This window comes from Physeter macrocephalus, chromosome 11 (genome assembly GCF_002837175.3).
Source record: "Physeter macrocephalus isolate SW-GA chromosome 11, ASM283717v5, whole genome shotgun sequence".
NCBI lineage: Eukaryota > Metazoa > Chordata > Mammalia > Artiodactyla > Physeteridae > Physeter > Physeter macrocephalus.
In genome coordinates, this window is record NC_041224.1 from 115,605,097 (window position 1) to 115,626,370 (window position 21,274).

General features: G+C 39.8%; 1 protein-coding gene across 3 annotated transcripts in view; it reads left to right on the forward strand.

Moving 5' to 3' along the window:
• Positions 1–1,035: 1,035 nt before the first annotated feature.
• AKAP6 (A-kinase anchoring protein 6) overlaps positions 1,036–21,274 on the forward strand; it is a 529,420-nt gene continuing 509,181 nt past the window's right edge. For 2 of the 3 annotated variants that reach the window (XM_028495685.2, XM_028495686.2), the window contains exon 1: positions 1,037–1,226. The gene's annotated coding sequence lies outside the window, so the exon portion shown is untranslated. Of the gene's footprint in view, positions 1,227–21,274 lie in introns of all 3 variants that reach the window. The other variant, XR_003681883.2, reaches the window with a different exon arrangement.

Consider the following 21,274-nt stretch of genomic DNA (forward strand, 5'->3'; position numbering starts at 1 on the left):
TTCTCTCTCTATCCATGGTCTGAGAGTATTAAATATGCAAGAGATGGCTGCTTTGTCCATGTCTCCTTCTCCCCAGTTCACATCACATAATGTTTGTTTCTGCTCAGGAGTGGAAAGAAATGATTGCTTTAGATTTGCTTTTCTTTTACGAACTAGAGAAATACCTCACTATGTCTTATCTAAATGTGGCTTTTCACGCAGTTTCAGCTTTTGTGGGGGGAGGGGTGTGAGTAATTTCCTCCTGTGTGTCTCATTGCCCCATAGAGAGGAAAACAGAACCCCAATGTTTGGAATGCCAATGATTTAGGAAGTTTCTAGCAGGTCTGCCATTTGTTCCAACTACTAGGTTTGGTCCCAGAAAAAGACTCTTGCATTTTGGCTCTGAGTGGTAGGGGTTCTGTGCATGTCAAAGGAAGGGGCCCGAGAAGTTGAAGGTGATGTGGTGTGCCCCCTAGATTCTAAACCTCCTTCCATGTGCCTATCCAATGCTCAAGTGAGAGCTGGGGCTAGTCTGCATGAGAAGGTTCTGTGTCACGTGTCATGTGTCTGGGTTGGTGTCCATCCGTGGAAATGATAGGACAGACTTTGTTAGTAGGAGTTTGTCCATATTCTGAGAATTAAAGCCTATTTTCTTTAGAATTAGAGTCACTTTCTCAGCTGTTTATATTCCATTTTTAATTTTTTTTTCTGTTCCTTGCTTTGTTCTTTTGGTCTTTGACAAATGAGAAAAATTCTTTTTAATAACTTTTAAAAAAAGTAATTGAAATGCTGTCCAGAGAGGAAAAAGTAATCAAATTCCCTAACAGAGAAACATTGTCCATTTGAGTTTTTATTTGTTTTAGCACTAAATCTCATTCCCCCCCCCTTTTCTAAGTGTGTAACAACAAAGTAGGAGGTAATTTTTATTCTTTCCAAAATGACTTCAGGGAAATCCCTTTTAAACCTATGGATTTTAGCCCAATGAGGGATCCTCTTCCTTTGATCTAAATTTTGCATATTGTCTGTTTCTTACAGGGCTTCCGTATTGTCTCAGGCTCCACTGGAAATGCAGCAAGGATTCCTAGCACATCCCAGTTGCCATAGCAACAGCAGTCTTTCCCATAATGAGCTGCATCATCTGAACTGATGTCACAGCATCATGCAGCAGGTCAAACAAGGCATCTCCTAGTATTGCATCCTACAGATGTGCTGTAAACATCAAAAGAAGGCGGTGGGAGCAGGAGATGGTGAGTGTTAAATGTCTGGGCCTTAATTTTATGGCTGTTTTCTTGGTTAGTCGGTGTCTACTAAGGCGGTGATGGGGGGATGTTGTCTGCTTAAAATGGACTAGGGAAAGAAGGGCTGTTTTACCTAAATCTGTTTTCAGGCTGCTGGGTTAAGACAAAGGCCTATAAGAGTCATAGAGGAATCAAAATATGTGGAATTATTCTTGTTCTATCTCTGCCTGTTATTTTTAGTGTTCTCATGGAATTTTTCATAAACATAAGATATTTTTCTATTGCAAAACCCCAAATAGGCTGTAAATTGAGCAGTTCACAGTATTTAAAGATTGTAAAGATATCTATTTCTTTTTTATGGGGAGAGCTCATTGGTCCCCTATTTGCTCTTGTGATTTATGAAATATTAAGTGATTTACAGTATGAAATTCAGTATTTACCTCGGTTGGGTTTCAGTTTCTTCATGGCAAGGAACGAATGCTGAATAAGCATTTGACATAACCCTGATGTGAAAGGGGATCTCTTGAATGTTCAAGACAGAATTTTTTAAAAACATAGAGACCCAAACAAAATGAAATTACTTGAGCCTATTGATTTATATGGTAGTCCTTCGACCCGTGTCCTTCATAGTTAGTTGAAAGACTGCCACAATATTTTTTCATCTCTAGCTAGTCCTCAAAATAGCTGGAGTTATCTGCAGCTTTAAATCTTTAAATACTGTGACTTGTAACAAGTCTCCTCTCTGCGGCAGTTGCAGTGAAGGGTAACCCTATGGAGAGCCTCTGCAAGTGGCAGTGGTGTTGCTACCCCTTGCTTAACTTTAACCAGAATCTGATAAGATGAATAAATAGCAGAGTCCTCAGTGATTGTGGCAAATACAGATCTCTGGGCTCAGTCATAACCTCAACTCAATTCTGAAACTCTATGTAAACACATATGGTGCTTATTTCAACTCCTAGCTCTGTCTTTAGGCCTCTTCATTATTATTATTTTTTTTTCTAAAAAATATGACCTGACATTATCAGATAAGGAGCAGTGAGTTGCCTTTTGTTTTGGGCAATGGATTTCCCCTGTGCAGCTGATTGCTACTAAGGGAAGGAAAGGAGGAGGCGCATGTCAGACCAATTGATCAGTGTGTCCACTTGGGATCAGGGAGTGGTCTTTGGCTCAGTGCTGCCAAGCTGATAGTTTTTATTTGAAAAGTCGTACAGGAATGAATGGCAACCCTTGAATTCCTCTTCTTTGAGGCTGTTTATTGAGCCTAAAAGAGATGTATCGCAGGAAGCAGGAAAAGCAATACCTCTTGCTAGCTTGGAGTGATTTGTTTTTTTTTTTTGTTTTATGGTTTTTTTTTGCAGAGTCGAGCCTATTGGTCCCATTAGGTGCTAGCTGGGATGAAAGACCTTGGATTTAATTAGTTTGTTTATACCCATCACACACATGCTGCTCTTGGTCCTTTAAGTTTATGTGCCTGACATGCAGCTGTTTGGGATGGGAGAGGTCAGCTCAGCCTGGCTTTATCGCAGGCCCTTAGGAGCATGGGTTCATTGCCTGCTTTTTTTATGTCGTAAAATGTGAACAGAAAGCTCTGCTGGGACTTCTGGGTGTGAATACAGCTAAGTCAGAGGCTCTAAGGTGACAGGGAGGAGTGCTAGATGGTGATGGGGGAGGGGAAAGTGCATCTAGTGGCTGGATTATGGGTCTGGAGAAAATCACTCAGTGGCCATTGGAATTCATTTAAAGTATTACTTCCAAGGAAAAGCGATGAAGAAAGACTTGCTTTGGTAACATAATTGCTAGGAATAAAAATAACTAAAGGCAGCTTTTTAAGGAGTTTCTTATTTGCTTAATTTTTGTTTCTTTTGTCTAACAGTGCTCTCAGCTGCTTCATCATGGGTGATTTGTACCATTACTGGAAGTCGCAGAAGCCAGATTGCTTAAAGGCAATGATAGGAAAAGTGGAGTCATGCTTTGAGGGTGGGGAAGGCACTGGAGGGTGTGGGCTGACGCAGTTATCTGGTAGAATCTCCTTCTAGTTTAGAGGAGCCTGTGATCTCTCCTCGCCTCTGCAAATGTTCAAAATGCTTTTGCAGTTCCCCAACTTTATGCTTTTGTGCTCTTTTTGCTCTAGGAGAACAAAGCCCTAGTAACAGGAGCTGTCATCCTGGGTGCTCGGAGGGCCACAGCCTGTGCTGCTCTCTGATTAGCTGTGTGTCTTAATTACTGGCTAAGGCTATTTCAGTTGTCTTAGTTTAATATATCCCCAAGGGGTGGATGGGGTGTGCATGTGTATTGGGGAAGGGAGAGATTGCTCTATGGCTGCATTTTGTGGTGTTTCACTGAAACTTTCTAGAATTTAGAGAATTTTGTTTCACAGTGATTATCAGTGAAAGATCATTAAGATCATATTTATTGTGTGGCCAAGTTTAGACCATGGAAGCCTGACAAGAAACTAACTTCCTCCATGCTTTTGGTTATGGCTTTCTTCACTGAATTACAAAGGTACAAAGAAGTTAATTCTTTGTAGATAACTAGGCCATGGTGGGGTGATAAAAAGAAAAATCATAGTAACAACCACAGCTCTTATTTATTCAATTCTTATTATGAATTGGCACTGGACTAAACATTGTATGTAACTTATTCAGCCCTTATAATGACATTATGAGATACAGAGTAACTGTATAGGATTAAGTTATTATTATTTACATTTTACAGAAACTAAGTCTTAGCCAGGTTACCAAATTCGGCTAAGGTCATATAGTTAATAAGTTATTGGACCAGGATTCCAAATCAATGTGATTTGACTGTGATGCCCACCTGCTTACCCATAGTCATCTTAGTTTTATAACATCTTAACTGTGTATACCGTAACAGCAGTCATCTTTACTCTATCAAACTCACCCCACCCTTCTCATTGTAATTGGAAAATCAGATTTCACACGTAGAATGAAATCTCATTTACAGCACTAAGATCCGTTTTACTACAGGGATGAGCATGAATCTTGGTCAGATCCTACTCTGATCCCGGAGATTAAAGTAATGCAGACTTGATGCTCAGACCTTTTGCCAGTACCCTGGCTTGACATATCTTTCTAGTAGGATCTGAGTATGGGAAATGCTACACGAATGAGTGCGGGCATGATGGAGTTGTAATAAAAGCAGGTCTTACCTGAGTCAGTAATGATTCAAGTTTGTTGTACCTGTCTTACCAGCTACATATGTAGTGCTCTGCTAACTTTAAGACATTTGAATTCCTTGCCGACACCAGCAAGGAATAGAAGAGTAGACTTCTCTTACAGTCAGGAAGGTGTAATCCATCTCATGGGTTAGGAAGATAAAAGAGAGTTATTCTGCTGAGTATTATCAGTGGCTGAATCTAAATGCTGCCTACCTCTGACAAAGTACAAGAATGACCATCTTGTGCAACATCCTGGAAGCCTTGTGTTTGAGGAGAGCTGCTATAGTCATCTCTGCATCATCTTGCCCATCTCCAGCTATCCACGCCCAGTGTCATTATTGGGCCGTAAGGACTGTTCTTTGTTTGACTGTGGGGCTAATGCACACACTGACAGCACATTGATATTGATTCCGGTATGATGAATACTTAGAAATATTATTCCACAGAGCTCATTAGACGTTACTAGGTTCTGGGAAGAAGTTAATCTTTGTCCCAGCCTGTTTCAAAGAGGCCCAAGCTCGTGTCTGCATGAGCTACAGGAATTAGAGGCTGACCAGAAAGCAATGGAGTTGCTGGGTGCAGTGACCACAGGAGTTAGGTTCTATTTAGGGAATAAAAAAGCCAGTGGAATTTAGGGAAGTTGGTAGTCCTGCTACATGTCTCAGATTTCCTTCTATTTCCAGTCCTAGAATCAGGGAATGATAACTTGTTTTGATCCTATGTATTCAATTCAATTTAACACCTATTTATTGAGTATCTACTATGTGCCAGGCAATGTCAGGAACATAGCAGTGGAACAAGACAGATGCAGATCTCTTACCCCACTGCATTCTAGCGGCAGGGGTGGAGGTGTGGAGATAAAAATAAACAGATAAATTTACAGTGGAATAATTTATTCTCTTTGATACTGTAATACTATTTCCATTTACTTCTATTCCAGAGATACACCCATTATCTCTGCACATACGCATATATGGTCTACCTGTGGAGGTAAAATAGCTGCATTTAATAATAGGTTTGGTTTTTTTTCTTACTTTTTTATATAACCTTCATTTTTATTTAACAGCTACCTTCATTAGATATTCATTGAAAAGAGGTTCACTGTAAGCAAGAAATAGGTGCGGGAAAGAGGTTGAGCATCTAGAATTTTTTTATATCAAACTTTCAATACAAATTTAAAAATAAAAATTATTTTGTTCCAGTCAGCAAAGAAAAATAAACTGTGGGCACATTAGACTAGGAAAGAGGAAATGCAATGTTAAATGAAAATGAAAAAAATGGGGAGCGGTGTGAACTAGCAGAATAGTTCAATCCAAACTTTTTAAAGATCCTGGAGTTGTTTTCATTTTTCTACCTTGACAGGCTTAAGCCTTGTGATTTTTGCTTGATTTCCATAGAGCATCTCCATCACTTTGGCTTTGGTGGAGCCATGTAGCTTTGGTTTTTTTCTTCTTGAGTTTGGATTAGGATCTTGCTGGGTGTGAACAAAGCCAGTTTGGTGATTAGCATTTTGTTGGTGTTAAGCTATTCTGAAAAGTATAATTGTAATTAAACAAAAAGCACATGTCTGTCTCAATTGACATAAACCTGACATATGGAAATATGAAATGTATATGACAGATCAGTTTAAGGAGTTTTTTTTCATTTTTATGAAAGATATTTTTAATCTTTAAAAACTGTCCAGTAAGCCCTCTAAATGGAACATTCCAGCCAGCATGCTGGTGGAGGTATGTGCCAGTCACCTCCAGCTACAAGCAGCCTGTTTATTCACCCTAGTATGCCTTACAAACATCACTTTAAATGGGAAGCATTTGTCTAAACAATCATATTAACTAATGTATTCAAAACTATGATTCTGGGACTTCCCTGGTGGTCCAGTGGTAGAGTCTGTCTTACAATGCAGGGGACGTGGGTTCGATCCCTGGTCGGGGAACTAAGATCCCACATGTTGTGGGGCAACTAAGCCCGTGATCTGCAACTACAGAGCCCACGTGCTCTGGAGCCCGCGCGCCACAACTATGGAGCCCACGCACCACAACTAGAGAGAAGCCCATGTGCCACAATGAAGACCCGACATAGCCAAAAAATTAAATAAATAAACATGAAAAAAACCCCAAACTATGATTATATTTTTTAAAATGTTATTTATTTATTTTCCTTATTTGTTTTTGCTTTTGTTTTTTGGCTGCCTTGGATCTTAGTTGAGGCACTCGGGATCTTTGTTGAGGCGTGAGGGATCTTTTTGTTACAGCATGCGGTCTGCTCAGGTTTCTCTCTAGTTGCAGCAGCACACTGGCTTCTCTCTAGTTGTGGCGTGCGGTTTTTCTCTCTGTAGTTGTGGCATGTGGGCTCCAGGGCACGTGGGCTCTGTAGTTTGCGGTATGCGGGCTCTCTCGTTGAGGTGCGTGAGCTCAATAGTTGTGGCACACGGGCTTAGTTGCCCTGCAGCATGTGGGATCTTAGTTCCCCGACCAGGGATCAAACCTGCGTCTCCTGCATTGGAAGATGGATTCTTTACCCCTGGACCACCAGGGAAGCCCCTCAAAACTATGACTGTATTTTCATGAAATTTTTCATCCTTCACACACGTGTATGAAGGATGTCTGACTTGTGACAATCACTTGTGGATTGACTGTTCCTCTTTGATGGCAATTGCACATACCCAACTCTATAGATGGGCCATGAATGGGAAAGCTTTTCAGGGGAGTATCACTTTTTATAGGACTTTGGCTATAGCAACAGACTTTTAGGTATTTTGAATTAATAGGGCTGAAGATTTCATTTCCACAAGCACATACCTATCAACAGCTGAATCCCCCAGTTGGTTTTAAGACTTGGTGAAGACAAAGGAGAGACTTTTTCCCTTGTAAGCCACCAGCCATGTTTTTCTCTGTTCTTTAGCTGTAGGGCATGCTCCAAACTCTTCCAGCCCTCTTGCATTTGTTTGCTTTGAGTCACAAGGGGAAGTGGGAAGAGAATGTAGAACCTTTAGAGCAAGGTTTCAAACTGGGTGATTCCTGAGCTTGTTTTGTCTAGCTGCAGGGCAGGCTTCATGGGCTGGCAACCTATGTTGCAGCATAGGGCCCTGCGCTGAGAGGGGTCCACACTTGGTTTAATGCTCTGCTATTGCCAGCTTGCAATTCTTAGTAATTTTTGAGCAAGGGGGTCTTCATTTTTATTTTACACTGGACCCTGCAGGTTACCTAGCCAGTTCTGTATGGCCCTTTTGATATAAAAAATTGACACACAAATCTGAGTTTTAAGCTTCTCTTTAAGAATTAGATGATGTGGCTCACTTGGCAAGAGTTGACTGCCTTAGATGGAGCAGTATTCTCCAGTTCATCACGGTCTCCCCGCTACTCCCATCCATTTACCCCCACTGCTGCTGCTTGAACCCTGTGGGTATTTGAGTTTGAGACTTCTATTCTGGAATAATTCAAATGGCAATTGTAGAGCTTAAAAAAAACAGAAGGACCATTGTCAAACAACACAGAGAAAGGATGCCATGCATAGTAATTTAGAAGCATCCATGGTAATTCACTACCATGCACAGTAGTTCAGTGGCATTTCTTTTATAGGCAATGGGGGGGACATATTACATTGTACCTGAAGATATTTGATAGGTCAGGCTTATTTGTCACCACCACTGCTTTCAGGGGAGAAATCAAATGTTCTTTGCAAAGCAAGCTAATTAACCATCCTGTTGATTCATTGTTTGTATTAATTTTCCCGCCCTTTGTTTACTACTTGATTACTTTTATCCCCTGCTTTGTTTAACTTTATTTAAATTACACAACATTTTTATGCTGGCTGGGTATTTTTTTAGCGCTATTTTTTTCCCTCTATTCTTTCTTTCCAGGAGGCTAACGGCCTATAATTTGAGATTATATTACTGTAGGAAGAGTTCACATTTTTTTTAGTTGAAAAGGGAATTACAGTCAATATTTATAATGAACCCTTCTCCAGCAAGGGAGTTCCAGCCATGCTAATGTTAATGTTCATAAGTCCAGATCTGCCATTACTATTTATAATAATGAGATGCTGGTGACAGACTCCTGGACCTTATAGTAGGTGAAGCATTCTCACCCATAATGTCACAGTGAAAAGATGCTGTATTAATCTACAGATGTGCAGAGAAATATTAGAGAATTAACATGAATGATGGTATTTGCTGCACTGGAAAAAGGTTAATTTTTTTTTTTTTTCGGCTGTGTGACAGTAAACAGGACTTGACAAATCCATAAGGGGCTTTTGTCACATCTTAGAGATGGAGTCTTCTCTAAGGATCAAGCCCCAAGGACTCACAGCTTTACGCTGTACCCTGTAACAATCCTAATGCCCACAATGTCCACCACTGTACAAGCTGTAAAGCCAGCTGTTTCAGATAATTTCACCAGAAGTCAACAATCAACAGATGTGTCAAATGTCTACCATGTGCCAGACCATGTGCTGAAGAAACACTTTACAAATTAGGACAACCAAAGGCAAGCACATGTATATTACTTGGAGAGCTTGTCATAGATTTAACACTGTGTTGTCTGGGCTCTGCTTATAGACAATTCTGATTAGTTCTTCCCTTGCTCTAGAGGTACTCTGAGATAGGGCTCCAGGGATATCTGGGGCTACCATCTCATCTTCTATTCTTTTCATTCAGTTCCTTGATTTAAATGTTTTTTCTTAAATAACTCATTACTTTTTCCGGCCCACTCAGAATCTTCGTTTCCCACCCACTCTCAGCTTTTTCAGTTCTTAGTGCTCATCCTTTGTTTCTATCCCATCAGTCTCCAATCACTGTAACCTTCCGGGATAGCTGTGAATCCACCAAAATCCTTCCCACCAGCAGCCCCCCAGGCCCCCATCTTCTCTGCTACTGTTTATTTCCATTATATTAGCATAAAAATAGCCCATCTAAAACCAAATGACACTTTAGCTCCCCTTGTGAAGTAATGACACTTCAGCTCCCCTTGTGAAGTAATCTGCTTACATTTAGCTTTAAATATTTAATTCAAATATTGCACTGTATTTAACCTGTTTTTTGTTTTGCTGTGAATTAAAAGAGAATGAGTCTAAAACGCATATTAGTCACTCTTCCAGGCAATCTATGTGGGGCATCAACTAGAAAATAGCAGGGCCTTATGTGGTAGAAGACTACATGCAAAATTAAAACAGGTGTAAAAATGTAGTTAAAAATCTTTGTCCTTCAGTGTTATTACTACATTGCATTTTCAATTAAAAATAAATAAAAATGGGGGGAGGGGATGGTGAGAAGGTAGGCATCACAGCAAGGCTCCAGAGAGAAACACATTTCTTCAGCCTTGGCTAGGAGTGGCACGCAGCTTATAGAACACTGAGAATAATATCTGTCTCAGAAGAGCAGCTGCTTGAAAAGAAAGGACAGACCTGAAAATAATGGTAAAAAATAAAAACAACCACAAAAGAGGCATGATTGCTCAGAGAACTAATAAAGAATCAGATTGCTGAATTAAAATATTACAGTTTTCACTAATTTGGTATTAAATAATTGATAACGTGATTTTTAAGCATTTGAATTTTGACTAAACTGAAAATGAATATGCTAAGAGGCAGAGGACCAAGAAAAAGGTAATGTAACCAGCTTAAGAAGAGACATGTTTCACCATGTTATTTTTTTACTTAGAGGGTTTTTCCTTTTGGTCCTTGCTCTGGTTAGTATTATTAGGTTTATTTGTTGTGAAAGTGAATAAACCCATATATTTTGTTTTAATTTAAAAAAAATTTTCTTTAAGAAAATAACAAAAATAATGGTCTCTGGCATGATGTTTTTTTCTGGTTCTTAGATGCTAAATCTTAACTCCATCCTTTTGTAATTACTACTTATGCTTAATACCCAAACACGAAGTAGTAAAATGAGTGCTGTCAACCAGTTTGAGGGGAAAACAAAATGCTCCTTTTCAGAGTTACTCTAGAATCTCAAATGGTGGTGGAAAGGCCACATTACCAAATTTAAAGTGAATTTTTGCAATGGCTTGTACCAAATGAGAGATCTATATTCTGGATTTTGGAATCCTAAAATCCAACAATTTACACATATGTATGTAGACTGATATTCTCTGTGCAGGAGATTAGTGGTGGGGGAGTTGGGCAGGGGTGGGTGGTCCCAAGAAGGGAGCAATAGCTTGCTTCCCTTTTGACTCATTTCATCTCCTGACACCCTAAACCTAAACAGTAAACAAGAACAGAGCCTGGCAGCGTGGGTTTTGGAGCCGGGCATATTTACATTTGAATCAACTCTAACATAAGATGATAAGATCTGTGATTTTGAGTTTCTTAGAGTGTCATTTTCCCTATATGTAAAATGAGGAGAATATCCATTTTACAGAATGACATGAAATAAGTATTTTTATGTAAAGTTACTAGCACAGAGCAGGCATTTGATAAATAAAAGTTATTATTATTTCACTATTCACAAGTAATGGGGTAAGATTATTACTCCCCCAAGAAGAAATTTAATTTCTCAACTTCAACCCTGAAACCAATGAAATACTTTTCAGAGCTTTTATTAATGGAAAGAAAACCCCTTTAATATATTTTAAATGCTATAATATATTTTGAAGGCACATATATTATCTCACATAATTTCTTTTTCCTGCTTAATTTTTCTCCATGACATTTATCACCACCTGCAAACTACACATTTTACTATATTGTTTGTCTCCCCTTAGTACAAAGCAAACTGCAGAGATTTTTGTCTATTTTGTTCATTGATGTTTCCTTAGCTCCTAGAATACTGCCTGGCATGTGGTGGTTCTCGGTAAATTCTTGTTGCACGAATGAATGAATCCACATAACCCTTTGAGAGAGGCAACTTGATTGTATTCAGTATGTAGAAAATGAATTCTCTTTTTCAGTGATGCTTTTCAAGGTTCTGAACACCTTTGAGTGATTCTTGCTATTCCAGATAGCATGTCAATAAGCCCTTCTGGCTGATGGTTAAGCCATCATACACCATCCAGTTTTCTAAATTCTTCCATTGAAAGCAGGGATATTGACCAGGCAGCTCTGATGGGCTTCTCCTCTCCATGGGGTTTCTAAGAGGGAGCTGGAGTTTCCTTGGTCATTTGAAAGATACATTGATTCTTCTACCAGTGGTTGTCTCTTTCTATCTCTTTAGTGAATTTGAGACTCCTTCAGGATCACTTATTTATTCTCCTTGAAATCATGAATTCTGAGCTGTAAATCTCAGATTGATTGATGGATTGGTGGGTTACAAAGTAATCTTCAAGGAAAGCACCAGATAGGGAGAATGATAAGCCATGGCAGTCAACCCTTTCCTATTGCTATAAAAATGCTCTAATGAGAAATAAAGCAAAGCACAGGCACATAACAATACACTTGCTTGGCCAGAAGAACATATCACTTCATAAATGAAGGAAATAATTAAGATAGCCGATTTCTGCTATATATTTTGAATTAGAGGCAAACTATCTTTTAACAGTGGATATCTATAGCTGAATTTTGTACCAAAGGCATATTCTAAATGTCATGCTTTTGAACTATTTCTCAGCCAACAGGTGTGAGATTTTTTTCTTGAAATTCAAACCATTTTGACAGCATCCTATTTTTAGAATGCCTTCCTCTTTTAAAAGGCAAAACAACATCCAAAAGCAATTAGAAAAACATCTTGAGAGAAGGCAGTGTTCTTGTTATACCATAATAATAATGGGCTGAATAAGAAAATGTAATGCTGTTAAATTTATAGTTCACAGTGTTTTTATTAATTTTATTTTTTAAAATTTTATTTATTTTTGGCTGCGTTGGGTCTTTGTTGCTGTGCGAGGGCTTTCTCTAATTGCGGCGAGTGGGGGCTCCTCTTCGTTGCGGTGCGCGGGCTTCTCATTGCGATGGCTTCTCCTGTTGTGGAGCACGGGCTCTAGGTGTGTGGACTTCAGTAGTTGTGGCACACGGGCTCTGTAGTTGTGGCTTGTGGGCTCTAGAGCGCAGGCTCAGTAGTTGTGGCGCACGGGCTTAGTTGCTCCGCGGCATGTGGGATCTTCCTGGACCAGGGCTTGAACCCGTGTACCCTGCATTGGCAGGCGGATTCTTAACCACTGTGCCACCAGGCAAGTCCTATATAGTGTTTTTATTTTATGGTTATGAAACATATTTAATATATTTACTTTCAGCAGCCTCATCATGCTACAGGATAAAAATTATGCCTTATGAAAGTTTCCTTACATCTGCAATACATGCCATGGCCAGTTGCAGTACACAAGGACATTATTGTGTTCAAATAGCATGCTATTTTGATCTGTTTCAAAGAGCCCTGGACTGGAAGTCAGGAACCTGAGTTTTAATTCCTGCTAATATAATCTTCCTGAACTGTAGTTTCCTCCACAGTAAAACAAAAGGGTTAAAATAACTGATTTCGGGGCTTCCCTGGTGGCGCAGTGGTTGAGGGTCCGCCTGCCGATGCAGGGAACACGGGTTCAAGCCCCGGTCCTGGAGGATCCCACATGCCGCGGAGCGGCTGGGCCCGTGAGCCATGGCCGCTGAGCCTGCGCGTCTGGAGCCTGTGCTCCGCAACAGAAGAGGCCACAACAGTGAGAGGCCCGCGTACCGCAAAAACAAAACAAAACAAAATGGATTTCTGTTTCCTTTTATCTCTAATATTTTATGCCTCACTTAAAGGGTTCTCCCTATCTTTCAATTGTTCAGCTTTGTCATTTTTCCAAAATGATATTCCATTAGAATATTTAAAATTTGCTTAATGCCCTCATATAGATGAAAACATATTTTAGTTTATACACCATTTAAATTTCACACTGTGTGTTTCATTAGCTTGTGTTTCACAGTACTCTTGGTGGTTAACCTATAGTCGATACATAAGGTTTCACTTTAACAAATTACTGTCTTTCACAACAAACTTAAAAATTTTTTTTCCAGTTTTATTGAGAAATAATTGACATACATCTCTGTATTAGTTTAAGACATAGAACATGATGGTTTGATTTGTATATATTGTGAAATAACCACTACAGTAGATTCAGCTAACATTCGTCTTCTCATATAAATACAATAAAAAAAGAAGAAGAAAGGAAAAAAATTTTCTCCTTGTGATGAGAACTCCTAGGATCTACTCTCTTAACTTTCCTATATATCATACAGCAATGTTGGCTATAGTTGTCATGTTGTACATTACATCCCTGGTACTTATTTGTCTAATAACTGGACTTTTGTACCTTTTGACCACCTTCCTCCAATTCCCTCTCTTCTTAACCCCCTCACAACAAACTTTTAAACAGTTCCCTTATCTTGCAAATTCAAATATTTTCTATTTATTCTTTCTCCCTTTTAGCCATAACATGTATTTTCTGTTAAAGAGTTGAGTGAAATATTTGGTGCTCCTCTACCCTTTCTATTGGGTGTGGAATTTCTTTAGAAACTCACACTGCTGCTCCAGACATTCCCCCAAAATACCTGTGTATGTGCTTTTATAAGGTCAAACCATATGGAATTCCCATTTATGTAGGTCAAAAATGGCCAAACACTTGCAGTTTCATGTGGTTCAACCTAATAATTTGTTAATTATCATAACAATATCTTTAATGTTTTTATAATGCAGTGATGAAGTCAGTCCCTAAATGAGTTAGGGAAGTAGCGCAAAGAGCATGCAGGGGCTTTAATGAAAGACAGATCAGGGATTGAATTCTGCTTTTCTGCTACCAACAATGTGCCTTGGGCAAGTTGCTCAACTTTGCTGAGCTTCCATTTCATTTGTAAAATGGAAATGCTGATGGGCTTGCTGAGCGGAATGCTCATGGCTCCTAGAATGGTGCCTGATACATGCTTCAAAGTCAGTAATGGTCATGATGTTGTTACTAGTAACCATGGTCGCTGTACTCCCTCAATGATAAATATCTAAATGTTTAGCTAGAAAAACAAACAAATTGACCTAAATAGATTAAATGAGAAATGGTTACAAGAAAGAGCAGATTCCTGGGAAGAAGAGTCCTATCTTCTAGGGCCCTGTAGACTTTTAACAAGATTCCCCAGGGACATTTTAGCAGAGAATGGGAAGGTTGTCTTTCATGTCATCCTCAAATAACTATTTCTGGAGCAAAAATGCCATAATTCATCTGGCATCTGCAAATTTACTTCAAATGTTTTCCTTTTTATATTTTGTTTATTGAGAGTAACAGTAACAAAGTTCTCTTATGAAAACTATGGACTGAAAAATTGTATTTATTTATAACAAATAGATTTAAAATTTTATTTGTAAAATTCTTTGAGCCAAAAAAAGTAACAGAGTTTAAATGTTCACAAGTATTACATATGTTTTAATGCCCACTAGGTAAGCGAGTTTAATGTTTTATTTAGCCTAAAACAACTCCCATGAGACGGTGAGTCTGGTCCCAGACCAGAAGGGACAATCTTTAACTCTCCTCCTTTCCTCTGAATGATCCTGTTCTTGTCGATGGCTTCTCCTGTAGCCATGTGCTGATGACTCATGAATTCAGATTTTTGCCCTCTGATTATTTTCCCTGAGATTCAGACTTATATTTCTCCTGCCTTCTGTTTGTGTTCTCCCAAATCTTCCTTGAGTACCTTCACTCTGCACATCTAAAATCTCATTCTCTTCCCCATTCCAAACTTGTTCCTCTTTCTGAACTCCCTGTCTAGAATAAAGCCTTGTCTTCAATCCCATCCCTCAGGGCAGAGACTGGGTGTCATCCTTAGCTTTCTGTTTCACCTCTCCCCTCACCCAAGTTCTGCTGAGTCACCAAGTCCTGTAGAGTTTCTAACTCTACGGGATTTGGTGAAAATGAGCTTAGGGTCACCCCAAATAATTTTTTTTTTTTGGTGGTGGTACACAGGCCTCTCACTGTTGTGGCCTCTCCCATTGAGGAGCACAGGCTCTGGACGCACAGGCTCAGCGGCAATGGCTCACGGGCCCAGCTGCCCCGTGGCATGTGGGATCTTCCTGGACCAGGGCACGAACCCGTGTCCCCTGCATTGGCAGGTGGACTCTCAACCACTGCGCCACCAGGGAAGCCCCCCAAATAATTTTTTATTGTCTAATAGACTTAGGTCATGCTTCCCCACCTCCTGGCTTCCCCTTTTCTAAACTATAGACCTGATATTTTTAGACTTTCTTTCAGGAAAGGCCCTTCCATCCCAATGATCTTTCTAGCTGTGCTCTGAACCTTTTCCAGCTCTGTGAAAGCCTGTGTCCAGGACAACCTCAGGTATCCAGTGTGGCTGGTGTGCTGTGGTGAAGAGGGGGGAGAAGATGCACAGTGTGAGCACTGGATGGGGACTCTAACAAATAAGAAATGTGTTATCCTAGATGGAAAAAGTGTGTTGTTTTTTTTTTCTTCACTTTGAAATAAAAATTTATCTGATCAGAGAGTTCCAAAAGTTGATACATAAAGTTACTACATCCTGACTCAAGAGGATTACACACTGCTGACTTCAGCACCAGAATGTATTTCTTTTTTGCAGGCGTGATTCTCATTTCTCTTCTGAATTAATTCCAATGGACAGGAGCCAGTTTTTTTTTTTTAATTTTTTTCGTATTAGTCATCCATTTTATACACATCAGTGTATACATGTCAATCCCAATCTCCCAGTTCATCACACCCCCACCCCCACCCCCTGCCGCTTTCCCCCTTGGTGTCCATATGTTTGTTCTCTACTTCCGTGTCTCAATTTCTGCTTCACTTCACTCTGTATGACAGTCTCTAGATGCATCCACATCTCTACAAATGACCCAATTTTGTTCCTTTTTATGGCTGAGTAATATTCCTTTGTATATATGTACCACATCTTCTTTATCCATTCGTCCGTTGATGGGCATTTAGGTTGCTTCCGTGTCCTGCCTATTGTAAATAGTGCTTCAGTGAACATTGGGGTGCATGTGTCTTTTTGAATTATGGTTTTCTCTGGGTATATGCCCAGTAGTGGGATTGCTGGGCTCATATGGTAATTCTATTTTTAGTTCTTTAAGGAACCTCCATACTGTTCTCCATAGTGGCTGTATCAATTTACATTCCCACCAAAGTGCAAGAGGGTTCCCTTTTCTCTACCCCCTCCAGGAGCCAGTTTTAACTCTGTGGCTCACAACACCGGCATTGTTCACAGTAATATTCACAAGAGAGCAAATCAGCAACCATTTTTCCCATTGAAGACAACTAGTTCCCATGAGGAAGGCAGGTGGCATGTTGGTGAGCTGTGCTTGGGGTCAGTTAGATCTTCCGAGTTCAGATCCCAGTCACATACTAGCTCTGTGCGTAAGGAAAGTTGCCCTTCTGGGCTCTGCTTTTTCATAGTACCTGCCTTGTCAAGTATTGTATAGTTTAGGCACAATGTGTAGTTTAGGCACAAAGCACCTAGAACAGTGCCTGAGATACCGAAAACTCTCAGGAGTGTTTAGTGGAGACTGGAGCTATTCATAATGTAAAAGCATGACTAACTGGTGGCCAGCCTTGCTGCCTGACCTTGTTTTAGGAGAATTTCTGTTCCAGTCCCAGACCTGTGAGATTTCAGTGGTCAAAGGAATCTTGTATCAGCATCTTATCCAACTACCCTGCTTCTTCCCTAAATTGGACAGGAACAACCATCTCATATGACTGATATTTATACAGATCTTCCTCAACTTACGATGGTGTTACCCATCGTAAGTTGAAAATATTGTAAATCAAAAAAGCATTTAATACATATAACCTACTGAACATCATAGCTTGGCCTCGCCTATCTTAAATGTGCTCAGAATACTTACATTAGCCTACAGTTGGGCAAAATCTTCTAACACAAAGCCCATTTTATAATCAAGTATTGAATATCTCATGTAATTTATTGAATACGGTACTGAAAGTGAAAAACAGAATGGTTGACTGAGTATAGAGTGGTTTTAAGCATATCAGTTGTTTATCCTCTTGATAGTGTGGATGACAAAGCTGCTGCTGCTTACCATCAGAGAGTGTCATACTGCATATCACTAGCCCAGGAAAAGATCAAAATTCAAAATTTGATGTATAGTTTCTACTGAATGCGTATGCTTTTGCACCCTTATAAAGTTGAAAAATCATAAGTTGAACCATCATAACTTGGGGATGGTCTGTGTATCAAATTTTATTTTCCTTATGCTTCCTTTCTACACTAATTTGGGGAAAATGTTTCCATAGAAAATTATTTTGGACCCAGTGAATAATAACATTTACTGTTAAACTCTCATAATCTTGTCAAGGGAAATTCCACACTTTCAAATGTGCATTTACTTTTCTAATACAGAGTCAGTTCACACAATCTGTTGCACCCTCAGGTATTAAAATACTCTAAATACTCAATATTAAATGTTGATTTCACATTTTTCCCACAGACGTTGAATAAGTAAGCAGACACAGAGGTTATGCCTCCACTCTCAGGGGACACGATTGCGTAGAGAAGTTTTCCCAGTACAGGTGAAGCTTTGCCTTGGAAATGATTATGTGATTTAGCAGTGAGGGGTTAATATTCCTTACACTGTCAGATGTGGTGTAGGCTGGAGCCTCTCAGCTTGAGTTGCCTCCATCACTGAGCTCCAGGCATGTCTGGGTATGTCCGCTGAATGTCTGCCCTATGTTGCTGATGATTTAGTGGTCTGTTCCATCAGTGGACAGAGTGTATTGGCACTAGGGTCGGAAGAGTTTTCTGAAGAGAACTCATCCTAAGAGAAATGGAGTCTGCCATGATAAGCTCTAATTTCCAAAGGGTGAAGTGACTCTGAGCCCAGTTTGAGGTGGGACACAAGTTATCCTCTCTTGGTCACTCCCTGGACTCAGGACTGAGACCTGTAAAAACTGGGGAGGGGCAAGTGTAGTGTACATAAGAGCTATTCAACTAAAGAATCTGTATCTGATTTGAGCACAAGACCACTACTTCAGCAGCCTTAGGCAGAGTATATTGTGCAAGAGGGAGAAAGGTGTGTTCCCATCTATCTACAGATGCTCTAACCAGAGGTTTCCAAATTCTTTTGATTGACAGCCTTATGTGTTAAAAAATGTCTAAACTCTCACTTGTATTAATATATATTTTATAAAACATACACAAAAGTAAAAATTAAAAAGGATGAAACAAAAATTAAGCAGAAATCTTAAATTTTCTTCATATTCCCAAAGGTTTATCTTGCATCTCCCATAGAGTGAGCCCCCAACCTGTAGATTATTGCCCAGAGCATCAGTGAGAGGGGCCTGCTAGTGCCTGGAAATATCAGCTCTTCCTGGCAAAGGTGCCCATGCTGTAATGAGTGTGCACACACATTTCATGCTGAAACATCATGAAATTCTACCCAGTGCTCTTTTTTCAGGGAACTAGACTCTGGTGAGGCAGGTAAGAGAAAGAAACTGGTAAATGTAAGACAATACCAATAATGTGACTCCATCTGTACCCCTGAGCTGGCCAGCCCTGGGAAATCTTGGGTTGTACAAATCAAAAACATTTCTGAGGCAGTATGTTTGTACTGGATTTTAGAGTTTACAGTCAGCTTTTACACGTAACTCCTCAACAACTCTGTAGGATATAAAGGATGGAAATTGAGAATTTCCTTAAACCAATTTGATCACACCCAATTCTCAGGTTCTTTTTGGAAATCATAGTAGCTACCTAAGAAGTTTGAACTGATAATTAACTACTCTTCCACAACCTTTACCAAGTTGTAATGATTGCAAGCCTCAGACCAAAATTTACCACGCATACAGGTATTTATTAGACAAACATTTATTAGCAAAGTAGGCACAAAATATTTCGTACAATCCGTTTAATAGGATTAATGAAGTTCCAGCTTTATTTCCTTTTAGGTGCTCCAACTGTATAGTAAAAGCTTTACTTGAGGTAGGATTCTGTGCCCTTTAGTAAGCATCACACAGTCAGAAATTCTTCTGAACCAGTGGTTGAAGACAAAGACAGATTAGGGATTGAGCCTCAGACAACATCACTAAGGGGCACATCTGAGGATTCTTATTCTTTTCTTCCTGAAAGTGTTCCTACAGTATTTTAACTAACTCACATGTCTTGAATACTTTTAGTTTTTCCAAGGAAAATCCATTTCTAACTTTCAGCTTTCTAAATGACAAAGCAGTGATTATTGATTGAGGTAGGAGTGAGGCTACCCCCTTTTTGATATAATGCTGGCTGGCACATACCCCCCCACCCTCGACTATATTTACCAGATATTACTTTAGCTGACTAAGTCTAGAAATGAACATCATGGCTTGGCCTCGCCTATCTTAATGTGCTACAGTTGGGCAAAATCTTGTGTGATATACAAGATTGTGTGATATACAAAATTGTCATATGTCTATCACACAGATTATACTGAAGTATTTTAAAGTAAATTATAGATTTTGTTAAAACTGGGTTACAATCTTACATTGAAGCTTATAGTCTATGATTTGCTTGACGTCTCTTTGCTGGTGCGGGGTGGGTCAGAAACTGAACCCAGGTGTAAAGGATTCTCAATCCTGCTCTCTCTTTGTAATAGCAATGCATCTGACTGTATGCACTTCCAGTGGTGGCCTCCTGGGATTGAAGCCTTCTGCCCCTTGGCTACTTCTCAGTAAAGTCTAAAGTTTAGTTAATAGTAATAACCCAATGTTAGAAAGTAAGGAATTGCTTCTTCTGCTGACCTGGTCCCTCCTGTACTTCTTCCTGAGGAGGAGGAAGATAATCCCCACCAGAATTATGAGGCTTTGCTTCCATTCCCAAAAGGTGGCTTTGGTTGCTCTGGTTCTTATAACTCTTTTCCTCAAGGATATTGGGATATATTTTCCGGGTCTGGAGGACATTTGTGTGAAGCCACATGGTGCCTGAGGGCCATGACCCAAGGGCAGGGGCTGCTCTGGACAGTGAGATAGAGATGGACTGAGCAGGTTAAGGACCTGGAAGAGACAGCTGGGCGGGATCATGTTGGGAGCAAAAGTAAGAAGTTCAAGGTAGGCCAGACCAGAAATATTCTAGACAGGAGCCAGGGGATTTTACAGGTTGCAGCCTATGGTAGGGATCAATTAGCCTTGCTCAGAAGAATATAGACCTGGGTTAGACCAAGAAAAAAAAAAATTAGTACATTCTGAGATCCAAGAGCAAAAAGCAGTTATCCAAAAGCTAACAGAAACCCAGAATGTTTAGGAAGAAGATTGTGGATGCTGAAAAACAGAGAAGAGTTTTGTCATGTTGGGAAACTTCTGCTTCCTTTTATCTCCTAGCATTCCTCCTGCAATGCTTTTACCCTGCACTCTATGAGGCTTCTGATATATCCTAAAGCAGGGTGAATTTTCCACAGTATTTCCCACCCAGCAACTCTGCAGGGCCCAGGTAATGCCCTGAAAGGTGCGAGTGACCCTATATTCTTTAATCATTCCTATTCCTGTGTCCTGAGCCTGCCCATTGGTCCCAGGGTCCTCCCACAGATCCTTCCAGGATCTGTGTCTCCCAGGACACCTCTCTGATTCTCATGACCAGAGGATACCTAGTGGCCACTCTAACTGGCCAGAATACTTAAGGTAGAGGCCCCCTTTAAGTCATTCCCTTAGAACTCTTGCTATTGGTTATTTAATTCATAAAAGGGACTCTCTAGTACATATTGCTCAATAAGAATGATGGCATTTGTGGTTTGACACAACAGGAATTGTTTGAAGGGGTTTTTACAGATCTATTGGACAATAGCCATTTCCATTCCAATGACATTGCAGTATTTCTAAACAACAGTTATTTGGGGCAGGAATTCAGAACTGCACTCTATAGATCCAAAGTGAGTTTGCCTTGTATATGGGAGTGATTCTTTTCTAAATGCCCTTGAAATGTTTCATTTAAACTTAAAAATTAAGGGACATCTTTTTCCACAGAAGTCTTTCGATTTTATGGCTCT